The sequence below is a fragment of the Adiantum capillus-veneris genome, chromosome 4, assembly GCF_014529385.1.
Source record: "Adiantum capillus-veneris isolate H3 chromosome 4, ASM1452938v2, whole genome shotgun sequence".
Lineage (NCBI taxonomy): Eukaryota > Viridiplantae > Streptophyta > Polypodiopsida > Polypodiales > Pteridaceae > Adiantum > Adiantum capillus-veneris.
Genome location: NC_140934.1, coordinates 136,420,215 through 136,438,892, shown reverse-complemented (window position 1 = coordinate 136,438,892; position 18,678 = coordinate 136,420,215). Strand labels below are relative to the sequence as shown.

General features: G+C 42.3%; 1 long non-coding RNA gene across 2 annotated transcripts in view; it reads right to left on the bottom strand.

Annotated features, from left to right (window-relative positions):
• LOC147460030 (uncharacterized) overlaps positions 1 to 18,678 on the bottom strand; it is a 73,608-nt gene that overhangs the window by 15,346 nt on the left and 39,584 nt on the right. For both annotated transcript variants that reach the window (XR_015187747.1, XR_015187746.1), the window contains one exon: positions 13,963 to 13,997. This is a non-coding gene — a long non-coding RNA (uncharacterized LOC147460030). The remainder of the gene's footprint in view (positions 1 to 13,962; positions 13,998 to 18,678) is intronic.

Genomic DNA, 18,678 nt, shown 5'->3' with positions numbered 1-18,678 from the left:
GAGAGCGAGGGAGAGAGAAAGAGAGGAAGGGAACATGAGAATGAGGAGAGGGAAGGAGCATACCTGTCTCTCCTTCCTCTCCTCGTGTGTGTGTGTGTGTGTGTGTGTGTGTAAAAGAAAAAGAGAGAGAGAGAGAGAGAGAGAGAGAGAGGGAGAGCGTTACCTGCTCTTTGCTTGAGGGCGTCGAAAAACTCAGATCTGAGATCTGAGTTTTTGGGCGCGCTCGGTTATTTTTCTTACCCCAGCTGGCGTCGCTATGAGCGTCGCTATAAGCGTCGCTATGAGCGTCGCAAATTTCTTTGTAAATTTGCGACGCTCATAGCGACGCCGGGATTTTTTTTTTTTGAGCGTCGCTGTGTGAGCGTCGCTAATGTGAAGAGCCTCTTGTAGTGAAAGGGGCCTTGTAAGGAGTAATTCATTTCTCAAAGGGGCTTGGTCTCATGGACAAAAGGATGGCCCCAAGAGCATGGTTGAGTGAAAAAATTGTGTTGGATTTGGTGCTAGCTCCATACTAGTTGTTCCCAAGACCACACTCAAATCCTTGATCACAGCTTTTGAAAGCTTGGTCCTAGGACCAAGCTTGCTCTCTTGGATAGAGGATGGTCCCAAGAGCATGGTTGAGTGCAAAATTTATGTTGCCTTTCTATAACATATTAGCATGCTCGGTTCTAAGGCACTGCAAGAATGCATAGAGTGAGAATGGTTAGTTCAAGATTTTATTCCCAAGGACAAGGTTGGGCATTTAGATATAATTGAAGGAGAGTTTGGAAATTTTTTGATCAATATCATGAAAGAATTGAGAATTCTTAAAATTTCGAATGCTATTTTGAGAAGTTCTAGAATGTTTAAGTGTATAGGTCTACCCAAAAATTGGTTTCTAGGATGGTGTTTAAACTTATGTGATGAAAATTTTTGGTTTAAGGAGCTTGTTGGAATTGTCCCAAGAGCTCTGTGTGGTTCCAAGAGCATGGTTGAGTGTAGAAATTGTGTTGGCTTCTAGCAACATGCTAGCATTATCGGTTCTAAGGCCATGAATGAATGTGAAGATTAGGAATGGTTGGTCCCAAGGACATGATTGGAAATTTAGTAAAAATTGAATGCCAATTTGGAAATTTTTGGATAAGGCCATGCATAAATGCACAGGTGGGCATGGTTGGTCCTAAGAACTTTGTCCCAAGGACCTGGTTGGATGCTTGATTCAAAGGCCAATTTTAGACGCTTTATCTCGCGATGGAGCTTGAGCTTGAATGCACAAATTTTCCATGGTCCCATGATCATGATTGGGTGCTAGCCACTAATATCATCATATGATACTTGTTCCCAACCAGATTCAAATAATTGGTCACAAATCATTCGGACGCTTTAATGCTAATTGGTAGATGCAAACATGGTCACATTATGGTCTTGGAATTCTCATGATTATGTCTACCATCCTCTAACATGTTGACATGATCAGTTCTAAGGTCATGCATGAATGCAAAGAGTGGACTTGGTTGATCCCAATATCTTTGTCCCAAGATAGTCAGATGCTTGATCCACATGGATGCTTCATCTCACAACATGCTTGAACTTGAATGCACAAATTTTCCATGATACCATGACCATGTGTGGGTGCTAACTCCATAATGATTGTTCCACAACATGCTTGAACTTGAATACAAGAATTTTCCACGATCCCATGACCATGTGTGGATGCTAGCTCCATAATGATTGTTCCTAGGACCACCACCATATCCTAGATCACAAGATTTGGAAAGCTTGGATGCTTGGTTATACGACCAAGCTTGTTCTCTTGGACAAAGGATGGCCCCAAGAGCATGGTTGAGTGCAAAAATTGTATTGTCTTCCTATAATATGTTAGCATGCTCGATTCTAAGGCCATGCATGAATGCATAGAGTGGGAAGTGTTGGTTCAAGGTCTTTTCCCAAGGACAAGGTTGAAAATTTCGATAAAATTGAAGGAGAGTTTGGGAATTTTTGTACAAATGTAAGGGAAGTATTAGAGGTTTTTTCCCCAAGGACAAGGTTGGGAAAATTGAAGGGAAGTTTGGGAATTTTTGGATAAATATGAGAAAAGTATTCGAAATTTTTGTAATTTCGAGGAGTATTTTGAGAATCTCAAAATAACTTAAGTGTATAGTCCTACACAAAATACTAGTTCATAGGATGGTGTTTCCACTCATGGGATCAAAATATTTGGTTTAATGAGCTGTTGAAATTGTCCCACCAATCAAGCTACCATCTCCAAGATCAATACTATAAGTGAAAACGCAAAAGTGATGATGGTGATGCATGCCTAGTTTTAAAACCTCACTAGCTTCCATGGTCCCAAGACCATGCAATGATGTTAGGCCCTAATATCACGCATGATAGCAAACTGTATTCTAGGCCCACATGCCATGATAAGATGATTGGTCCTATGACCATGCTTGAACCCATATGGCATTATGGCTTAATTGATAATATTATACACATTGACAAAAAAATATGGAATTATTCACTTTCAAGCGCTTCAACTTTCGGCCAACTTTTGAATTCAGAGTTTGAATAATCATTTATTTTCCCCCTCTTTCAAAGTCTGCCTCTTCCACTTGAGTAAGTGAATCTTTGCAAATAGATTGATGTCAAAATTTTTTTCAATCCATTCTTCCCTTCTCTCTCTCTCTCCAACTACATCACATCCTTCACCTCTCTCAATCAGCTGTGGGTGAGAGGCAATGGCAATGGGTGTGTGGGGTGAGACAACAAGTGTGTACATCAAAGGTCTCCCAAGGTACAGAGCCATCCATCTCTCTCTCTCTCTCTCTCTCTCTCTCTCTCTCTCTCTCTCTCTCTCTCTCTCTCTCTCTCTCTCTCTCTCTCTCTCTCTCTCTCTCTCTCTCTCTCTCTCTCTCTCTCTCTCTCTCTCTCTCTCTCTCTCTCTCTCTCGCGCGCGCGTGCGCGCGGCTTTCGCCCGGACCCAGGCCTTGGCAACATGACAGAAACTCTATCTCTTGATCTAGCATGCATCGGGACTAACGAGCTATGGCGACTCTGGCGGAAAGATTCAAGAAGCTATTTCAAATTTCAAAAATAAAACTGTGTTTTGATTAAGAGGAAGATCACACCCAGTGCTCGAAAATTACATTTTTCGAGAGACTTGGCAAACGTACATATGAAATTTTTTTAAGGTAGTGGACTAAATTTGAAGGTTTTTACACTAAGTTGTGTAGTTTTCTCACCTTGAATTGTACATTTTAGATAGCTTGAGCACATAAAGCCGTTCAAAAAATTTGGCTTGGTGGGAGCTCAGTTTACAAGTTTGAGAACATAAGCGCAGTCTCTCACAGATTTGCCTCCAGCCACCCAAGAAGGCAAGCACATAAGCACAGTAGACATTTTTGTGTTCAAGACCCCCGTTGGCTGGTTGGCTGTGAATTCAAAGGCTTGATTTTTCTGGTAGTAGGAGCAGCAACCTTCACTTGGAAAGGTGTGGCCACATCAGCCTACGTCCCTGTAGACAGTGTGTGGCTGACTCCACAGTGACTGGTCGTGCTTATGTGCTGAGCACAAGAGGTAAATTGAACATTTGTAGGTGAAAATTTCCCTAGGATTATTTGTATTTATGATCGGCTAAAATTGGAATCCTACCTAGATTCAAAGATCGACTTGAAGAAGACTTGTGCAATTTTACAAGTTTTAGTGTAACTACCCTCATATGCTTCGAATTTGACCTAAAATTCGAAATAGTTCTAGGTCTGCCCTTATTTGCTTCCGTTAGAAAAATGTTTTCGGGCAAGGTCTTGGTTATAACGTGGAACTGCTCAAAAAACCATGCTTTCCAAAAACTTGGCAAAGCTATAGATGAGAAATTTTAGGGGTAAATTGACCAAAATTTGAAGATTTTAACATGTTTTTCTAAGTTTTGTACGTTTGTCCCATGCTTCCTAAGAGTGGTTATGGGAGCACAATTATAAGTAATTTGGTAACTATACACTATTGTAATTAAAAGACATTACAGATCCATCATCCAAAATTCTAGTGCTCACATGTAGCACATTTTTTGACTTTATCGACATGGTGGTGAGTGCATTCTCGCATGCAGAGTTGAAGCTCATAGAATAGCCAACAAACGCTCTCTGGCGATGGGTCCACTCCACGCAAAGCAGGAACATTGATGACCACTTTGCATTCTACTTCGAAACTATGCTAGAGTCGGCATAGTTGTTGAGCTTCTGTAATAGTAGAGCTAAGCATGTTACTTTCCTTAGCATGACCAATCCTGATGGCATATTAATTCCCAAAAGTAACAAATAACCAAGCCTTGTGTGACCACTGCCTAACCAAATAAAATAAGGGCACCATTAAAAGTCTTCTAATTTTTAGGTCTTGCTTGAGAAGTTCTTGATGTAATTTTTTTTCGAAATATCGTCTCATAAAATGTCCTCATTGCATATATACCCAATATGGCTATCCCAAGGAAGCTCTCGGTCTTTTTAAGCGGATCTGAAGGGAAGAAATTTCTTAAAATACAAGACCTTCACATGCATGTGAGAACTCATGATTACGGGATGTTGGAAAAACTTGTGCTTGGCAACACATTAGTCAATTTCTATGCCACATGGGGTGCCCTTATAAAAGCAGGAGAAATTTTTTATTAGATTTTTATACAAAATGTGATCTCTTGGAATACGTTAATTATAGGATAGGCCCAACATGGTTGTATTTTCATTGGATAATTTCATGGCTTGTGCCATGATTGGGTCCTTTGATAAGGGAAAGAAAGTAACCCCATGGCTTGTTCTATGATTGGAGCCATTGATAAGGGAGAGAAAGTAACCACAATTGCTCTGTGGCAAGATTTTCTCATAACTTAGCAATTGTGCTAGATTTGTAGCATACCAATCCCAGTTATCTCATTAATTTGAACTTAAGAGCATGGTCACACCACGAGTAAGCTTGCCAAAAACATTCTTCCTAACTAAAGAAATAAGGGCACCATATGAAATCTTCCAATTTTAGTTCAAAAGTTTAAAGCAATATTTGCCAGTATTTACACGAGAAATTGTGAAATTCATTCGATTTTTCTTAGCAATAGTGCTCACATAACCTAGTTTCTAGTGTATATTTCCTAGTTGAAAATGGAAAGTCCCAATGATAACTTCATTAGAGCTTAATTTAAAATTAGACATTTTTGTTAAAAATCCTAATAAATACCTTAGATTTGTCCATTAATCTTTGATATCTCATTTGATTGACCTTAACAGCATGGTAATAGCAAGAGTTGGCTTGCCATAGATATTCTACTAGCATAATCAAACAAAGTAAGGGCATCATGAGAACTCTTTCAGTTCATAAGTCAAAATTTTGAAGCTTTAATTGGTATTTACACTAACTTAGTTTACCAAGTCTCTCTAATCAAGAGATTGGTGAACACCAACATGCAAGAAGGTCAAAGCGCTACCAAGTTTGTGGATACCTAGCAGGCTCTTCTTGATGAAGTCATCATCTCGGGATTGGCTATCGCTAAGACATTACAAACCATGATTTTGCTGGCAGCCCTTCCATCCTCTTGGTGGGCATTCATCACCACACAAGCCTCAACTGTGAATCTACAACTACAACCCTTGGTAGCCAAAATCCACCAAGAAGAGGCTCTCCGAGCTCAATCTACGGGAGCCCAACCAGTGGCACTTGCCACCACCATAAACCCAGCTAAGCCTCGTGGCAATACCTCCAACCACCAAGGCTTCTTCAAAAACAACAAGCAACCTCCTTTCCACCACCATTCAAACTTCAATCATGGTGGTCGTCAATGACAATACCATGGTGGTAAGAGCAACCCTCATGCTCACTTTCACTGCAACTTCTGTCACAAACATGGACACCTAGAAAAGATTGACATCAGAAAAAGAGGAATCAAACAAGTAAAGGACTTCTCCCAAGCTACATCCACCAAAGGTTTAATGCAGGCAACTTCAGCCCATATCCTCAAGCCCAAGCTCATTATACTGAGCTATCTCACTATGATGGCACCAGCCAACCACTTCTCATGCCGCCCATCCCCCCATGCAGTTGTATGCTACTTTCCTAGATGCCAACTCTACCTTTGCTAATATGTGGTTCCTAGATACTGGTGACACCCATCATATGACATATCACAAGGAATGGCTCAAGAATCTTACCTCTCTCTCTATCCCATTAGAAGTCAGCTTAGGAGATGATAGCACCCAATCTGCTCAAGCTTATGGTGATGTTGAGATCACTTTGCCTGAAGGTCAAAAAATCATTGTACCTCAAGTCTACTATGTTCTTGGTCTACGCAAAAATGTCATCTCTGTGTCCGAACTTACAGATCAAGGATTAAAGATGGAATTCTCTCATCTCGGTTGTCACATCCATGCTCGTGCTCCTAGTGGCCAGATTTTCACTATCACTTGTCCTCGGCAAGGTAAGCTATAACCCTCTTGGTAATTCATCTACATAGTCTTATGCTTTCGCCACTATAGCCAACATGGCTATGCAAGAAGAAACCCTCAAGTGGCACTATAGGCTTGGCCCCATTTCTCAGCAAGCACTCCATCAAATGAAGGATCGACAGCTAGCTCTTGGTCTTCCCAAACAACTGTCTTCTATTAGCCTCTGGGAAGGTTGCATCATCGGTAAAGCTACTCAAAAACCCTTTCCTAAATCTTCATCTCGCACTTCACATCTGCTTGCTCTTATTCATTTAGATCTCTGCGGCCCTCTCCCTGTCCAATCCCTCACAGGTCATAAATATTTTCTGACTTTTATAGATGATTATTCCCGCTACACATTTATTTATTTTCTATCATAAAAAATCCTCCACATGTTCTCACTTTCAACACTATAAAGCTCAAGTTGAGAATCACACTGGATGGCGCATTCAACGATTTCTCTCCGACCAAGGTGGTAAGTACACTTCCAAAGCTTTCTTGGATCTTTGCCACACAAGTGGCATACATCATGAATTCAACATCCCCAACAACCCACAACAAAATGGCATAAAGGAGCGTAAACATTGCACTTTGCTTAATGCTGCTCATGCCATGCTCTCGCAAGTGCAATTGTCTTCTCGATATTGGGAAGATGCAATTTCTTTGGCTTCATATCTTCAAAATTGCAAATGCAACTCTACACTCCAAGGTGAAAAACCCTATGGTCGTTGTTCGGTGCTCCACCCCCCTTCAGTCACTTACGTATCTTCGGCTGCCCTGAATATCCCCTTGACACCCATCCACTCTCCAAATTGGCACCTCGGAGTACTTTGCCATATCTTCGTCGGCTATGGTGATCCCATAGGCATAAAAGCTTACAAGCTCTTCAATCCACGTAAACATACTTTTCTCTAGAGTCCTTCCGTCATCTTCTTCGAAGACTCCCTTCTCCACATGTACTCTTGCACCAACTCCGTTCTTCCCTTAACATCAGCATCCGCACCACCTCCTTCAGCAATGGACCCACCCACACTCCTGCTCTCTCTAGTATCTCCACTACTCGGTGTTTACTCATCCTCAGGTTTGCTTATTTCATCCTCATCAACAGCCCCCCCCTCACCTACCCCGCTCTCTTTCGAGCCCCTCCCGGCTAACCCCTTACATGCCCACGCTCCTCTGTGTGTGGATACACCTCACTCCCTTCCCCTTTTGGATGCACATCTCCTATATACAGCCCTACTTTTTTCGCTCCTTCCCCTGTTCCAGCCACACAAGAGCAGCCTCTTGCTGCTTCATCACATTTGGCTGAAATCTCCTTAAACTTAGTCCCTTTTAATTTCATGCCTATTAAGGCACAATCAACTCATTTCACACCCTCTAATTTCCAGCCACATCCAAATTTTACCTCAATTTACTCCCGTAACCTCACCATAATTCACCTACAACACCCTCCTCCCCCTCTTCCTCAGAGTGTTTTCATCATCTTAGCCGGCCCACTCACATTCAGGCTGCACTCTCCAATCCACCTTCCGTTGCTCTCACCTACACTCTCCTACAACACACATAACACCTATATCTACATGCTCTACCCCATCTCTTTGCACATATCATCGTCGTGCTTTCCGTACCCCTAATGCAACTCTCCATGACCTCTCTCACACCATGGCTCAAAAACCATCCCACTCCTCCCTCAACAGTAGCGCCACTCCCTCCTCCCCCTCTTCCTCGCAGCGTTTTCATCATCTCAATCGGCCCACTCACATTCAGGTTGCACTCTCCAATCTACCTTCCGCTGCTCTCACTTCCACCAACTTCACTCACCCCACCCTCTCTGAAGTCAAATATCAAACCTCTGACTCCGCTACTTCTCCCTAACCAACCTCATCATGAGCTGCCACATCCCCATCATTCTCTCCTCCTAGTTCAAGTGAAGCTTCACCTGTTCATCCTCGTGTTCACTTACTAAAGGACATCTATCAAGAAACCTATTTTTACACGGACCTCTCCGATGAAGCTATCTCCCAAGAAATTTCTGCCATCCTCGAAGACAATGTTGGCCCCTCCATTTCAGTTGCCCTCAACTCCGATGAAGCCCCCGCTTGGATCGAAGCAATCTATGCTGATCTCGCTACCCTTCATCATTGTCACACTTGGACATTGGTTCCCAAGCCACATCATCATAATATCATAAGCTGCAAGTGGCTTCTGAAGCGCAAGCTCCACCATGATGGTTCTATTGAGCGGTACAAAGCGCGGCTCATTGCTCCAACGTCCCGAGGTTGACTACAATGATACTTATTCCCCCGTTCTTGGTATGTCATCTTTTCATCTCAGGGTCGCCATTGCTTCTGCTTTTGATCTTCTACTACATCATTTCGACATTATCACTGCTTTCCTACATGGTCTGCTAGAAGAAGAAATTTATATGCATCAAGCCCCCCACTTCATTGATCCCCATCACCCCAATTATGTATGATTCTTTCATTGTCCCATATATGGTCTCAAACAAATCTTTTGTCAATGTTATTTGCGCATGCACAATCATCTCTCCAACAAGGGTTGGATTCGCCTCTTTGCTGATCCCACTCTTTATGTGCTTCACCATCCTTCTGGCTTTGCTATCTTAGGTCTCTTTGTGGATGATATCCTTGTGGTTGCATCTCATCCTGCCATCATTGACATAGTGCATGATATGCTTGCCTCCAGCTTTCCTATTAGTGACAAGGGTCCCATGGATTTCTTTCTTGGCATCGTTTTCTCTCGTGATCCTAATGGTTGCTTCATAAAGATTTCTCAATCACACTACATCAAGAAAATTCTTGAGCAATTCAGTATCCACTCTACTAATGGCCAGCCCACACTACTTGCCCTCAATGCCAAACTCGCTCCATAACTTCACTCCTACACTTAAACTGATGCTAATTCTCTTCAAGATTTCAAATACAATAAGCTTCTTAGCCATCTTCTCTATCTCATTACTTGCACTCGCCTTGACCTTTGCTATGCCGGTCACATTCTCTCCCGTGCACTTCAGATCTCTTGCCACATCCATCACCAAGCTGCCCTCCATTGCCTCCGCTACCTCAAACACACTATGCATTATTCCTTAACATTCCATCGCCAGGATGGTCCTCTTGCTTTTACATGATATGTGGATGCCGATTGCGCTGCTCAAGATCCTCTTCGACACTCTACCTGAGGATATGTCTTGACACTCACCGGCGAAGCTATTACATGGACTTCCAAGCGCCAAGACACCATCGCACATTATTCTACAGAGGCGGTGTACGTTGCGGCCTCACTTGCTTCTTGCAATGTCCTTTGGCTATCTCAACTCATCTATGAGATGCGGCTTCCCATCCCCATGGATCGAAGACCTATTTTCCCTTGATTGCAACAACCAATTGGCCATTGCCTTGGCTTCTGCTCCTCAACTCAGCTCAAAGACGCGGCATATCTCCATTTCCTATCATGCCTTGAAGGAATTGGTGAAGCATGGTTTCATTTTCCTCATCTACACTCCTACAACAGATAATCGGGCTGATTCTCTCACCAAGCCTACTGATCAAGCCAAGTTGTATGCATCATGTCAGATGCTTGGTCTACTCTCTTGAATTAATTTTCAGGGGGGATCTCTCATCACACTCATCAAGTTCCTTTTTTGCTATCTTGTTCTCCCACTTAAGGAGAATGTTAAAATGTTTGTAAGTGGGAGTGCACTCCACCATAGATTAGGCCCACTATTTTCTCACCAGCCACTCCTAAATCAGTGGCCAGCTACCTCGTAGATTAGCTCTTAGCTACCACCCATAATCAACTGCCATTCATGTCTATAAACAGGTCTATCAGTTCAATTTATCTTTATGCAATCAAGCTTCATTACATTCAACTGAAAACTCTATTTTTATCTTGTTGTGTACATTAGTGATTAGCTTAACATTTGTATTAGCACTTGTTTCATTTCCCTTACACAGCTATAGGTGCTAGTGGGCACCCATGGTATCATATGGTGTATTGAGGCTCTTTGTTGGGTTATGTATGCAATTGGTCTCTCTCTCTCTCTCTCTCTCTCTCTCTCTCTCTCTCTCTCTCTCTCTCTCTCTCTCTCTCTCTCTCTCTCTCTCTCTCTCTCTCTCTCTAATCATGATGTCATATCGAGTGGAGGCTCTGTGTTGGATTGTCGGTGAGATTGCTCTCTATCTGTGTGTGTGTGTGTGTGTGTGTGTGTGTGTGTGTGTGTGTGTGTGTGTTGCTGCAGGCGTTTCATTTACAAACTAGAGGTTGCAGGTTTGAGTTGGGAGAACAAATTAGCACTAAGAACCGCCGTCTCTGTGTGTGTGTGTACGTACTTAGAGTTTTTGAGTAACATGTCACAAGCTCATAGTTCATATGTAATGTGTAGGGAGCGTGAGGATTCTAGAGTCCCAGTGTTCACGCTCGCACTATTGGCAGACCATCTTGGAGAAGTACAGACTTGCTAGCCTACTTTTGAGATCTAGTGTCTGCATGCAAAATCACCGTCCTCAATGAGAGAGAGAGAGAGAGAGAACCCAAATGGTAAACAGGGGAGCCACCAAGCTGCAAAGTCGACACTCAACAGGCGCAAGATGCCCGCTTACATGAGCACAAGATATGGCTAGGAAGAGGTGGCCACTTGTGAAGAGGAAGAGGCTGGCTACTTACAGTGGAACCTTGAGAAAGAGTGAGAGTAGTGTGTCCCATATCGTGGCCGTGCTAGAGCACCATTGGCATGGCTAGGGTAGTTTGGTATCCTTTCACCTCTTAATCGCCTACTTTGAGTCAGTAAGAGAGTCAAGAGTTTTCTTTGGTTGTGAGGAGCATGGATCGGGCAACGGTAGGGGCACTGCATCGGTAGTACCGTCTGTTGGTTACACAAAAAGGACGAGGGCCCAAGTGCAACTTCAATCTGTTGAATGTGTGATGCCTCATACACTCTGCATGAAGGGCACTCCAAAAGCTGTGGCTAGTCATGGATTAGGACAATATGCCTACCAGCAACAACGTTGTATCAAGGTTCTCGGTCTCTTACTGCTTTTGTCGCGATTCCAATTGGTAAGATTTATTTCCGTGCGTGGGTGGTGCCCACTACAATTATTGATGGCATGTAAGGGACGATCTGCACGGATTGGGGTAGAACCCCAACCTTCCTTCGACAGCAAACACCACCCAAGATTCTCGACTCTACTAAAATTAGTTGGGAAATGCTCTTCTGCCCCCACCGCGTTGAACAAGGGTGGTGCTTCGTGCTGGCTCAAGTTTCTGTATGAGACAAAATAGATGACGAGTGGCGGGGGTTCTACCCCTGTCCGTGTGGATCCATCCTAAGATGGCTTTAATTCAAAAGTGCATGGCACTGGCACGTCGTCCTCTAATGATGAGTTTATCCCACTAGCGGCACCACATCCCCAATTGCAAGAGTTTCTATGGCTTGATGATAGGCACGTTTGTTGGTGTCTTTGTCAAGACCATCCACAAGTGTAACAAATGGATTTAATGTCCTCCCTTATTTTTTTTGGTTGCCTAATGATATTGGCTATCATATTGGCCCCCTAGCCCCCAACCTTGGTACGGTGATGTGACAATGCTGCTACCAAAGAAGGTTGATGGGTGTGGAGATTGGAGGGAGGAAAATTTGGTAGTGAAGTCCTAGGACTTAGCCCTAAGGAACCTATGCAGACATGTTGTGTCAACATCATAGAGGCCCTAGATACGACCAAGGAAGGATATGGAGGCAGCTTGGTCAAAGGCCATTGAAATTTGACACGCACATGCCACTCTCCTATGAATAATTTTTAAAAACCGTTTACTGGGAGCCGTCGATGTTCTCGAGAACACGAGTGTTTGCAACATTTGCAGGACGTGATTGAGGAAGCGAGGAGATGGCCTCATCAACTCTCTCTCTCTCTCTCTCTCTCTCTCTCTCTCTCTCTCTCTCTCTCTCTCTCTCTCTCTCTCACACACACACACACACACACACACACACACACACACACACACAACGCCCAATGTCGGGCATCCTCAGACACTGATGATGATGATTTTAATCTTTCACTTTACTTCACTTCATTTGTTTTTGTACCCAGATATTGGATTAGAGGATAGTTTCCCACGACATTAAAAATTCTCTTCTTCTTCTTCTTTTTCCTCTCTCTCTCTCATACTTTTTGTGAACATTGATCAGGGCAGGGTAGGGCAGGGTAGCACAGGGTGTGAAGCCGGTATTTTTATTTTACCATGTACATGGGTAGCAAAATCATGTGGCTTCAATGCTAGCCTTGCAAATTGTGCTATCAGTAGCTTGAGGAGCCCGTCTCTGACCATAGTCGCTCCGCTCCTTCCTTAAGAATAGCCCATCGCTACATGTAGTTAGAAGCGGCCCATTCTATGCCGTTACTTATTTTCACCATTTCTTGCATGAATTGAAGAATTTGAAGCTTATAACATGTTGTAGCCTTGGTGGGATGTTTTCCTTCCTTAAAAGCAACCGATGGTCACCTCCTGGCGAGGCCAAAGAAGCTCTAGGTTTGTTATATCGAAAGTAAAGCCTGTGGCATAATATGAGAAAATGACATGGATGAACATATATAGGGTGTTATTAATTGCAATGCTTGTGTTTGCTCAAATGCCAAATCTGGACTTTTATCAGTCCTTAATGGGAGAAATCATCTATGACTGAACACCTAATCTGGTTTTTTCTCAGTACTTAATGGGACAAAAATCATCTATGATTGAATGCATGTGTGTGAATAATTTTGCACATTCTTAAGATGATTCTGGTGTTGGCATTGTTTCATGTGTACGCAATGATGCTAGCAAGTAGCACTGCAGCCCTTTAATAGGATCAAGCAGCAATTACAGTCGCTAGCCAATATACCAGATTCTCATACTAGGAAGCTCATCTATTGGAATGGATTGATCGCAGGGTTTTTTTTGGTGAATGTAAAATGACGGCAAATACCTATGCTTGTATCTGGAAGGCATGTCATAGGCTCACACGAGGGGTCAGTACATACAGAGATCAATGGACGTCAAGCTAGACATGCATGGCATATCTACCTGAAATATCACGTTCAATCAGCTCAAACTCCATTCTTTAATAGCTTTGTGTTGGGTCCTCTCTCTCTCTCTCTCTCTCTCTCTCTCTCTCTCTCTCTCTCTCACAGACACACACATCGAATGAAGCTAAATACAAGCTGGTGTAAAACGAAAAGGCAATAACAGAACGATATGCACCCGAGAGTTACCTGCCCAATTCTTTAGTAATCAATATAGCTTTAGTAATCAATTACCTTCTAGGTAGGCATTGGATGCACCCGAGAGTCAGCTCAAACTCCATTCTTTAATAGCTTTGTGTCTCACAAGTGTGTGTTGGGTCCTCTCTCTCTCTCTCTCTCTCTCTCTCTCTCTCTCTCTCTCACAGACACACACATCCAATGAAGCTAAATACAAGATGGTATAAAACGAAAAGGCAATAACAGAACGACATGCAGAGTAGCAAAATTACCTTCTAGGTAGGCATTGGATGCACCCGAGAGTTACCTGCCCAATTTGAACGTGTCATACTCTCTCTCTCTCTCTCTCTCTCTCTCTCTCTCTCTCTCTCTCTCTTACTCTTATTCACACACAGTACATGTTCATTGATCAGGATGTACATGCAATCATACAGGACGTGGATCCCGTTTATTATACTCTCTCTTTCTCTCTCTCTCTATCAATATTCATAGTACATACCCTGGACTAGACGAAAAGCTTCCTTGATGGGGGCTTTTATAAGGTAGCCTACGTCGCGAGCGAGAGCAATCGCTGCGGCTTTCGTGACAGTGCGAGCACATCGACGGGAGGTCTGCAGGTGCAGACTCGCTTCAAAGTTGGTACTCTTCTTGCTGATCGGCACTGCGCCTGCGGGAGGGAAAGCTGCCTCTGCAATAAAGGCGGCCATACTAGCAGCAGAATCAGAAGAGCTGAGAGAGAGAGAGAGAGAGAGAGAGAGAGAGCGAGAGACGAAGGAGCGTCGACGACAAGACTAGGGCATGTGTCTTCTATCGAAGCTCTATAGAACGTTCGTGTCTAATGAATTATTGAACAAACAAAAATGACAATCCAGCAACGAAGATCCATCCCTAAAATAACTTAGGGTGCACTTGGCAAACCCCAAAATGTGTGTGATTGTGCAATCACCATAACTTCCCTTTATTTAATCAAAACTCACAATGGTGAGTATATTATATTAGCATAACGAAAAAATTACAACCTCATGCCATGTTTCTAGCTGGTTTTTAACATAAGGATTTATTTTTAGCTATAAGCTAAAGTAAGGATTTTAAAACCCAACCATGCAAGAAGCTATGGTGAGAACACAGATTTGGGTGTACTCGTTTGGGTTCTCGAGATCTAGGTTGGGAAAGCCGCATTGCAAGAAGAAAAGAAGCATTGCTTGACATACTGAGGGATGTAGGTGTGTGGTACGATGGCATTAAGCAGACATAGAACTTCGTATGTTGGGGGTGTTCTACGGAGGAAGCTTCAAAGCTACACTTATTTACCTTGCCCACTAGGTGTAGACTTATTAAGCGCTTTTTGCCTAACGTGGTTCCTATGTTATTGAGCGTGCTTTTTTCCTTTCAGTTTGTACGAGTAATATCCAAATTATTAAGCACGCTTTTGCTTTAACCTAAAGCATTCCTTTGTGTTGGCATTAGAAGCCATTCCCACCAGGAGTTACAATCGCGGGTCTTTGGCTCCTTGAAGCTCTCTGCTTCGGGGTAGCTAGGGACGATGGAGATTTCCTAAACCGTCCTACACCGAGGTAATGATGTCATTAAAACTAATATCTAATTTTCCCAAATGATTTTCTCATGTTAAGCTCATCATTTATTACGGGAAGATAAAAGGGGAACAAGAACTAGAATATTGGTATGTGCTACTAGATCTATCTCAATAGGGACCAAAAGGAGAGATAATAGGGGTCCACATGGAGGTGGTCTTCCAAAGAGCAATGTGATTCTAATGGATCTTTAAAAGACCCAAGAGTAAGCTTCATTAGATCCTCCAGAGGATAGTGTTAAAACCCTTAGGTATAGGACCTCTCGACGGGAACTAAGCCTAAGCTTGGGATGTGTGGTGCTCACAAAAGTCAAACCACTTGCCTACAATGAAGGGGGCGAGTCCTAGAGGTAGGGGAGGAGAGAACACACACACACACACACACACACACTCTCAAGGCATGCCCAAGACACAAGAGGCATTAAGGACACATGTCAAGCACCTAGTTGAGTTTCTCCCATTCAAGCCTCATTCCTATTGGATGGCTTATGGCAAGGACCAATGAGAATTAAGCTTGAGTAAATTGAGCTTTAACAATTTAGAAAAACCATATTCAAAGAACTGATGAAAATTAAGACCCCTAAATTCCTATTGGACAGTCTACCAAGGGGTCCAATGATAATTAAGCAGCCCATAAGCTAGCTTAATTCCTATCGTCCAGTAGACCTAGAGGTCCAATCAAAATTTAGTTTCATTTAAATAATAAGCTAAGCTCTCTCTAAAGGGGAAAGGGGGACACTTGTCACAATGCTACAACCTCTGCTAGTTTATGAAGGAACCCTCTCATTGGCTAGCTCCCAAGATGGACAACTATTAGTGATCATAGCAGCAATAGTGCTCACCCCAACAAGGCGGACATGAGAGGGAGGAGAGGGAAGGAGCATACCTATAGTGGAAGCAATGATGATTAAACATAATTTAAATTTCTCAAGTATAGCATATAGACAAGAATGAACAAAAATCCACATGAATACAATATATATTATAAAACGGAGCAAAATTGATCAAATACAATGTTTATGTCTCGATCATTTCATCGATCTCGGACTCAAACATTGCCTCGTTGGGAATGTGGTTTGCATGATCATCCTCCGAGCTGTTAGAGACTACATCTTGTGGCCCCACGAGTGCTCCTTGACCAAAGTGCCTATGAACACATGTTGGGTTGCAAGATTGTTGCTTGTTGGCCAGCATCAGAGTCCGACGAGTTATGATTGGCAAAAACTAGATCTATAATAGATGGATCAAACTCACCAAATTCGCAAACGTGCTACAATGAAATGAGTCTTGTTCGTCACACATCATGCTTGCATTGATTACAAGAACATAAGATCCTTGTTGAGAGATAGATGTTTTGGCTGGACAGCCCCACATCATCGCCACTACTCATAATGAATATAAAAACCTTATAACCTGGACATAAATTTAATCTTCTATTGGGATCCTCCGTCTTATCTCTCTCTCTCTCTCTCTCTCTCTCTCTCTCTCTCTCTCTCTCTCTCTCTCTCTCTCTCTCTCTCTCTCTCTCTCTCTTTGTTCACACTGTAAACTACCTCACATTCTCTAGTAATGTACGATCCCCGCACACCTTGGTCTAGAGGTGCACGGAGATCAGAATCACCGGGTTATAATCTCATCTTTATTGGTCAATGCATATATTTGTGGGTACGAGAAATCTACACACCCACGTCTACATGACAGTGCATGTTGTGGACAAAACCCCTTTGCCTCTTCTGTAGCTATAGCAATTCACAACATCTTAACATCTCTTCACAGTAGATCCTTGTTCAAGGGATTACTTAGCACATTACATATTGGCCTCCAATCTGAGTATCATGACGTTGAAAGCTTTCCAACTTAAGGTTGCATCCGTAGAGAGTAAGAGAGGGATCACCCTTGGCCTAACTCTAATTTTTTTCCATAATCCTAAAGGTAGACTTTAATATAAAAACTAAATCCAAAATCTAATCTTAAATCTAACCTAATTGAACATATGGTGATTCTGAGCTAATTGACCATGGTTAGTGGGTGAGTTAATAGGTGTCAGATTCTGATGGGAATATACATATTGTTGTGTAACTAGTGTTTGCTCTCGGGGCAAAGCCTTCATTGACATGCCCTAAAATCTAACCAAATCTATTCTTAATTCTAACATAAATCTAGATCTAATTTAACCTTAAACTCAACATAAACCCAAATCTAATCTAATCTTAAATCTAACATAAACCTAAATGTAATCGAGCTTAAATATAACCTACCTAATCTTAAATCTTTCCCTAATTTTAAATCTAACCTAATTTTACACTCAGCATAAACCAAAATCTAACCTAAACCTAAATGTAATCTAACATAATCTTAAATCTTAACCTAATCTTAAGTCTAACCTCATTTTAAATTTAGCATAAATTTTAAATTTAAGTTAAATGTAATCTAACTTACTTTTAGATCTTAATCTTACATAATCTTAAATGTAATTTAAATCTAACCTAACCCTAAATCTTAATATAACATTTCATTTCATATTTTCACTACTTTTTATCTCTCTCTCTCCCTTTCTTTTCTCCCCTTACCTCTTGTTTTTGTTTTGTCTCCCTCTCTCTCTCTCTCTCTCTTTGATTTCTCTATCTCTCTCTCTCTCTCTCTCTCTCTCTCTCTCTCTCTCTCTCTCTTCTTTATCTCTCTCTCTCTCTATCTCATTCTCTCTCTTTACTTTCTCTCTCTCTCTCTCTCTCTCTATGTTTCTCTTCCTCTCTCTTCCTCTCTCAATGTGTGTGTGTATGCATTCTTTGTTTATGCATGTGTGTATGTGTATGTGTTTTTTGTTTATGCATGTGTGTACTCTCTCTCTCTCTCTCTCATTCAAAGACACAATGTGTGTGTGTGAGAGAGAGAGAGAGACGGAGAGAGAGAAAGAGGGGAAGGGGACATGAGAGAGAGGAGAGGGAAGGAGCATACCTGGATCTCCTTCCCCTCCTTGTGTGTGTGTGTGAGTGAGGAAGAGAGAGAGAGAGAGGGAGAGTGCGGGTTTACCTTTTTTGCTAGAGCGCCGAAACTCAGATATGAGATTTGAGTTTTTGGTGCTCTCGGTTTATTTCTTACCCCTATAGGTGTTGCTATGGGCATCGCTATAGGCGTCGCTATGCAACAAAGAAAATAGCGATGCCCATAGCAACGCCCTGGATTTACACTTTTGAGCGTCGCACTGCGAGTGTTCCTAATGTGAAGTACCTCTTATAATGTTAATCTCTTATTGAGCATCATCTATTACCTCGACCACAATATGCTTGTCAACTCGCTTCTGTCGTTTTACAATCATATTCACCGCTTTAGAGACTATTTTCCAATCTTATGTCAACCCCAGTTCTCCTGTTGGGTCCTCCAATAATTGCACCAAATT